Genomic DNA, 7,299 nt, shown 5'->3' with positions numbered 1-7,299 from the left:
AAGGGAGGGAGGAAAGGAAAGAAGGAAGGAAGGAAGGAGGGAAGGAAGGAAGGAAGGAAGGAAAGGAAAGAAGGAAGGAAGGAAGGAGGGAAGGAAGGTGGGAGGAAAGAAGGGAGGGAAAGAAGGAAGGAAACATGCAATGCCTGTTATGTGCCAGACTAAGCACTCTATAATATTATCTCATGTGATCCACACCACAACTCCAGAAGCTATTATTAACCCCATCTTTATTGAGGAAACTGAGGGCAGTCAGAAGATGAGTGCCTTGCATGGAGTCACAGTGCTAATGTCTATGGTCAAATTTTACTCGAATTTCCTTACTCTAGATCTATCTCTCTATCCACTCTACCAGTCAAATGCATCTAGAGAAGGATATGGTCAAGTATTTGGGCCATCATGAAGGAGAATTAGACTTGTTCTGTTGGCCCTAGAGGATAAAACCAAATAGAAGTTGAAAAGAGGGAGGTTTTGACTGGGTTTAAAAGGGAAAAAACTTACTAACAATTAGAATGACTTAAAAATGGCCCCGTATACTTATTAGCTGAATGTCCCTGGGCAAGTCACTAAACCATGCCTCAGTTTCCTCACCTGTAAAATGAGTTGGAGAAGGAAATGGCAAACTACTCCAGGAGCTTTGCCAAGAATATTCCAAATGGGGTCATGAAGAACTAGACACAACAGAACAATGTCAGACATTAACTAGCTGTGTGGCCCTGGGCAAGTCCCTTAACCCTTTTTATCCCAGTTTCTTCATCTATAAAATGAGCTGGAGAAGGAAATGGCAAACCACTCCCATATCTTTCCCAAGATAATACAAAAAATGGTGTCATGGTGTTATGAAGGTTCAAACATGACTGAAAGAACTGAACAATAACATTCATAAAATTAATGACCTGAAGTGCAATAAGAGGAAGTGGGGATTCCCCTTAGTGGAAGTTTTCAGACAGAAGCAGAATGCTCACTTGTCAGGGATGTTGGAGTGGGATTTGTTGGTCAGCTGTGGGTTAGACTGAATGGCCTTCAGATTCTTTCTAGCTCTGAAATTCTGGGAATCTTGGATTAAGTCACTGGCAACACATTCAGGGAGAAAATAAAGCATAGGAATGATATGAAGAAGAATAGAAGAAAGTGAAGAGGAAAATAAGGGATCTGTGAATCAAAGACAACTCTGATTTGAGAACTGAATCACATCTTCTCTCACCTTTGAAGTGGTGCTCAAAGAGACTTCAGAGATCATTGATTCCATCCTCGTTGTTTTACAGAACAAGAAACTGAGTTCCAGGAAGAATGACAAAGAATTTAGAGCTAGATATAAAATATTAGAACATCGAATACCAGACCCAGAAAACACTCTAGAACTTTGAATGTTAGGATTTAGAAGGCCCTTAGAATGCAGAGCTAGGAGAGACCTTATATATAGGATATAGAATTTTAGAGGTAGAAAAATCCTTACTTAGAACATAGAATGTTACAGCTTTGAGAGCCTTTTTTTGTTTGTTTGTTTTAACCCTTAACTTCTGTGTATTGGCTCCAAGGCAGAAGAGTGGTAAGGGTGGGCAATGGGGGTCAAGTGACTTGCCCAGGGTCACACAGCTGGGAAGTGTCTGAGGCCAGATTTGAACCTAGGACCTCCCGTCTCTAGGCCTGACTCTCAATCCACTGAGCTACCCAGCTGCCCACTTCAAGAGTCTTTTGAACAAAGTTTCTAAACCCACAGTCCGTAGGCCCCTCTGGGGCGATTTCAGAAGGTCTGAGAGCTTGGATGGGAAGAAATTACATTTTTATTTTCATTGATCCTTAACTGAAATTTATCATTTCCTTTATGACTTTTTTTTAAGTTCTGAAAAGGGGACCATAGACTGTTCACTATAAACCCCAGAAAGGGCCTTGGAATATCAGAATATCAGAACTACAAGACTTTAGTAATCTAGTCCAATGCCTTTATGTTATGTTTTTAAAAGGGACCTTAGATTGTAGAATATCAGAACTACAGGTGACCTTGGTAATCTAGTCCAACTCCCTCATGTTTTCCAGATGGAACCCAGTGAGGATAAGTGACTTTCTCTAAGCCACAGTGAAGATGAGATTAGAACCCAGGTCCTCTGACTCTCAGCTCATTGCCAGCTCCATGACACCAGACTGTCCCCAGCTTGCTCTGAGGATTTGGAGGTGGTGGGGAGAAGAATTGCAGGGTTTTGGCAATGAGCTGGCAGCGTGGGAGAGGGGACGTCAGATGGATTCTTAGTTCTTATATTCATGGGGAGAAAGACTGAAAATTAGTAGTTTGGAATTTGTAAGGAACCCTGACTTTTCTAAAGATAAGAGAAAGGATTGTTGGGGATTTGAATACTATTTTGTAAAGATTTACCTCCCCAAATGAAGAGTGGCTGTCAACCTGCAGTTTATTTTCGCCAAAGGAGCATGACTGTCCTCCACCAAGGTCTTCTTCCAGCGCCTCGTCAGAGGAGGGAGGTCACCCTGGGCTCCAAGGCTCTGCCAAGACAGCACAAGCCCTGGCTAGTCCTACACAGTAGGAGAGGCTTCCAGTACAATCCTGGTGACAGACTGTGTCTGACATCCAAGGACCAGTCTAGCTCAAATTCACAGAGGCTCATCACCAGGTGGGCTGTAGCATGGTGACATTTTTTTCAGCTGAGAGAGCTCTCAATGAACATCTACTAAGGCATAGGAAAATGGGCTGCCTTGAGAAGAAGTGAGTTTCTCTACCATCACAGTATTCAAGGAGAAGTTAAGCACCACTTGTTGGGTGTGGCATACAGGAGATTCTTGTTCAGGAACCAGTTCCTTTCCAAAGATGACGTGCTCTGATTCTGATTCTGGGTAGATCTCTGTGTCAGTAAAGGAGTTGCCATGCCAAGAAATGAAAGAAATAGTGAGACCATATTACTATACTCAAGCCCCTCATTACCCTTGCTCCTTGTTCATCACCTAGGTCAGGATATCTCATAGATGCATGAATGAATAAAAAGACATTAATCAATTTAATTAATTAACAAATTAACAAACACTATGTGCCAAGCACTGTTCTAAATTCTTAAGATACAAGTAGAAAAAAGTAAGATAGCCCCCGTTAGATTGAACTAACATTTCTAAGTTCTTGTTTTTCATAAAGTTTATTAATAATAGCTTGGAATAGAAAAAGCAGATAAGCATAGATTTAAAGAATCTTTCTTACTCTAAGTATGATCATGTGTAGCTCATCCTATAGGATTCTCCATCCATCTCACCTGCTTACTCAGGAAGTAGAAAAAGAGAGACCCAGGTGGGGTCCACCTACATCCTTTTCTTTATGTTCATGGACATAGCACTGGCATGTAAAAAATGGGGTGAACTAGGTCGGCAATCCAGGAAAAAGAGGGAATGAAATTCCCTCTACACAATCCCCCCTGTGTTCCTTTGGGAGACTAGTCTCCCAAAGGATCATTTAAACATAACTATCTCGTACCTCTAAAGATCTTCTAGCTAAAAGCACATACAATTTTGCACTTTCTAAGAGGAAGCTATAATATTTAGAGTTAAGAGGAAAATTAAAGAAGAGAGAGAGCAAAGCCAATGTTTGCTAGGCACATTGACATAAAGCCAATTAGGGGGGCAGTCCCCTTTGGCATAAGAGTTTACATTCAAAATAAGTATGTTTAACCCCCTTTGGTTCAGTTCATTATATCCCAAAGTTTATTCTGGATCTTTTGATTTGATGTGTGGCTTCTGCGGGCATCTTTACGGTACCTTCTCCAAAAAGAGCTGCTTTCTTGATTCAGGGTATTGGTGAGTTTCTTTTCTTGAAATTTCTCCAAAAGATTTTAAATCTTGGATTTTAAGATAATTACACAATCCCCCTCAATAAGATCCAACTCAAATTAGGGAAGTGAAGACATAAAAAAACCAAAGTTCATCTGCAGGATGAAAGTTACTGGGATACATATATGGTAAATCCTGGAGGTACTTGTGACACATGAATAGATCAGATGAAAATGCAAAGGACCATAGGGCATAGATTCAGGAAAGGTCAGGAAGTCTAGAGGATGCTAAAAGGCAGTGTCAGGGTGCATGGTAAGTCTATATGGCAGAAAGTCATGAAGTTGTTGACTTTCATCTCATTCAAGTCATGGGAGTGCTCAAGTAGCCCTAATAATAGTGAGGAGATAAGAAGAGGGCATCTCCTGTGACTGGAAAGTCTTTCCAATGCCTAGTCATCCCTGACAGATTCTAGGACTGCCAGAGATGTAGGAGAAGGAAAGATATGGAAGGATTCTTACTACCCAATGCCCTCTCCTACTCCTCCTTCATGAATCTAGATCTGAAAAAAAAAATTTACAGATCATATAAGCCAATTCTCTTATTTAGAAGAAGAGGAAACTGAGGTCCAGACATTAAATGATTTGTACAGGTCAACTGCCCTGAAGTCTTTGTGTTTGTCATAGGGTATTGTCCAAGCCAAGGGTCCTAGGAGTGAAATGCAAACTTGTAGAGCTTGAAGATTCTAGACTGAATCAGAGGGGATTTCAGAGAATATCTATTCCAGTTCTCTCCTTTTATGAGTGCATGAAGATATATATGTAGATGAGCATGTACTGTGTATGTATTTATGTAGGTATATACGTATTTTGTTTGTATATGTGGCAAAATGAATAGTGTTGTGGCCAGGGAGTTCAAAAATCCTGCCTCAGACACTAGCTCTGTGGCTCTGGACAAGTCACTGTCTGCCTCAGTTTCCCAATCTATAAAAAGGATAATAATAGCATCCATTCCATAGATATGTTATGAGGATAAAATGAGATAATTTTGAAAAGCACTTTGCAATTCTTAAAGCACTACAATTGCTAGTTTTTATTGTTATTAATCATTTACTAACATACAACTACACTTGTTCTGTATCTATTTGCAATTTATTGCCTTAGAAATTTGGATGGGGTATTGAGGGGTTAAGTGGTTTGCCCAGGGTCATACATACAGAATGTATCAAACAGGACTTGAACCCAGAGCTTCTTGAATTCAAGACCAACTCTTTATCTATTTTGCCTTGTTTTCCAGGAAGCACTAGAGGAATGATGTGCGTTGCCCAAAGGGCACACAGGAAGTCCATAGCATTTGAGTTCAAGTCCTGGTTCTCTAAATTCCCAATCTAACATGCCAGTCCTCCCTGAAGCAAGTTAGGGCAGGGGTCTAGTGAGGAAAAGAGGTGAGGCAGAAAGGCTTAGTGCCCAAGTACCCTCTCCCCAACTCCTACCACTACCACCATACACATGCACACACACATGCACGCACACAAAATCCTCTGCAGATCATCACCAAAGATTTCTATTGGGGTAGCTGGGTGAACTAGAGTCACTGGAACTAGAGACAAAAAGAGCTGAGTTCAAATCTGACCTCAGATGCTTACCAGCTGTGTGACCCCAGGCAAGTCACTTAACTTCTGTTTGCCTTCATTTTCTCATCTATAAAATGGGGATAATAATACCACCTGTTTCTTAGGGTGATTATAAGTATCATATGAAATAATATTTCAATGCACTATATAAATGCAAGCTATTATGCTAGCTACTAGCTTGGACACCATGTTGCCTTTTGACAGCTCTGGCCCAAGGAAGCATGTGGGCGGAGTGGAGGAGGAGAACATGAGAGCCTTCTCTATTTGCTTGTGTGAGACTTGCCTTAAAAATCTCTCCTTTAGTAAAAGAAAAGATGAGATTCCCAACTTGTGCCATCCAAGGGGCTTCTGTGGTCTCGCCTGCTTGGCTCTGGAATCCAACATTTTAAAATTCTTTGGTAATGAGCTAAATCTCCAGATGGAATTGGGATGGCAGACAGCTAAGGGAGGGTGGGCATGGGCATTCCATGGCCAGGAAGAAATTGGTGCTATTTACTGGATTTCTGGTCCTTCTGGAGCCTCTAGAGAAAGAGACAGAGATACTCAGGAGAGCCTGAGAAAACGCGCGCGTGCAAATGCTCTCTGGCGCGCGCACTCACATACAAACACCAGAGAAATGACACAGCAGGAAAGTGATGCATGAATACACAGAGAGAAACACACACAGAGATGCCAGATGGAGAGTACAAACCAGGCTGGTCCTAGGATATTTATTATTCCATCTCCCACACAGAGGGGCTGGCGGCATTACATAACACACCCCACAAAGGGAGAGGCTGAACACACACACCAGGGACTCAGACTGACCCAAGAGGTGATCCCTTAGTCTGAGGGGGAGGCAAAGGCTTGACCCTACTAGTCTCCAGCTCCCAGAGGCATTGGCTCATGTGTCAATTGTCTCGGTCCTAGGAAGACCCAGGAAAGGAGCTGAAGGCAAAATGAGGAGGAGAGTGTCTGTCACTCACTCAATCCGGTTGGCTAAGAGGACACCCAGAAGGAATGGATGCATTATTTTGCATGTAACTAGAGCTTGAGGGAAAGAAAAGATCTGGGATGGTTATTTCCACCACCCTCTTGCACCATCTGTACCAACTCTGACCCTCACCGGATCCCCAAGAAATTAAGAGTTCATCCAACCCTCCAGTTTTACAAATGAGTAAACTGAGGTTCAGTGAGGGGAAGATCACACAGATGAGAGAACAGAGCCAAAATTTAGACCTAGGTCTAATTCCAAAGACAAAACATACTCTCCATTAGACCATATGTACACACACCCATTCATGCACAACAACTACCCACTCACTCATCTCATACACTCACAGGTATACATCAAGACATGCAATTACCTATACAACTACACACATAAAACACAATCCCACTGTATATAAGTATCATACACATTTATACACACCATAATGGTACCACACAGAGAGAGAGACATATTCACCCTGACTTGGGGCTAAAATAAAAGCACTGAAACTCCCAGAATTACTGATCTAAAAGTTGGAAAGGATTTCAGTGGTCATCTTAATTCAACTCAATTTGGGTGTTACACATAGCTCCCTTCTATGCACTCAGATTAAACCTTTATTCTCATCTTGTCACTGGCACTCATTAGCTGTATGGCTTTAAATAGTGATCCTCCTTAAGCCCCAATTTCCTCATCTAGAAAATGATGCACCTGTTATTATTGTTCAGCTTGGGTTTTATAGAAGTATTCTCTCTCACAACAGTGACCAATTTTGAAGTAGGTTTTGAATGATTATACATGAATAATCCTGATCAGATTGCTTGCCATCTCCAAAAAGGAGGGAGGGAAGAGAGAAGAAGAAGAAGAAAGAAGAAGAAGAAGAAGAAGAAGAAGAAAGAAGAAGAAGAAGAAAGAAGGAGAAGGAGAAGGAGAAGAAGAA

Source organism: Gracilinanus agilis, chromosome 1 (genome assembly GCF_016433145.1).
Source record: "Gracilinanus agilis isolate LMUSP501 chromosome 1, AgileGrace, whole genome shotgun sequence".
Taxonomy (NCBI): domain Eukaryota; kingdom Metazoa; phylum Chordata; class Mammalia; order Didelphimorphia; family Didelphidae; genus Gracilinanus; species Gracilinanus agilis.
This window is presented reverse-complemented; position numbering follows the sequence as displayed.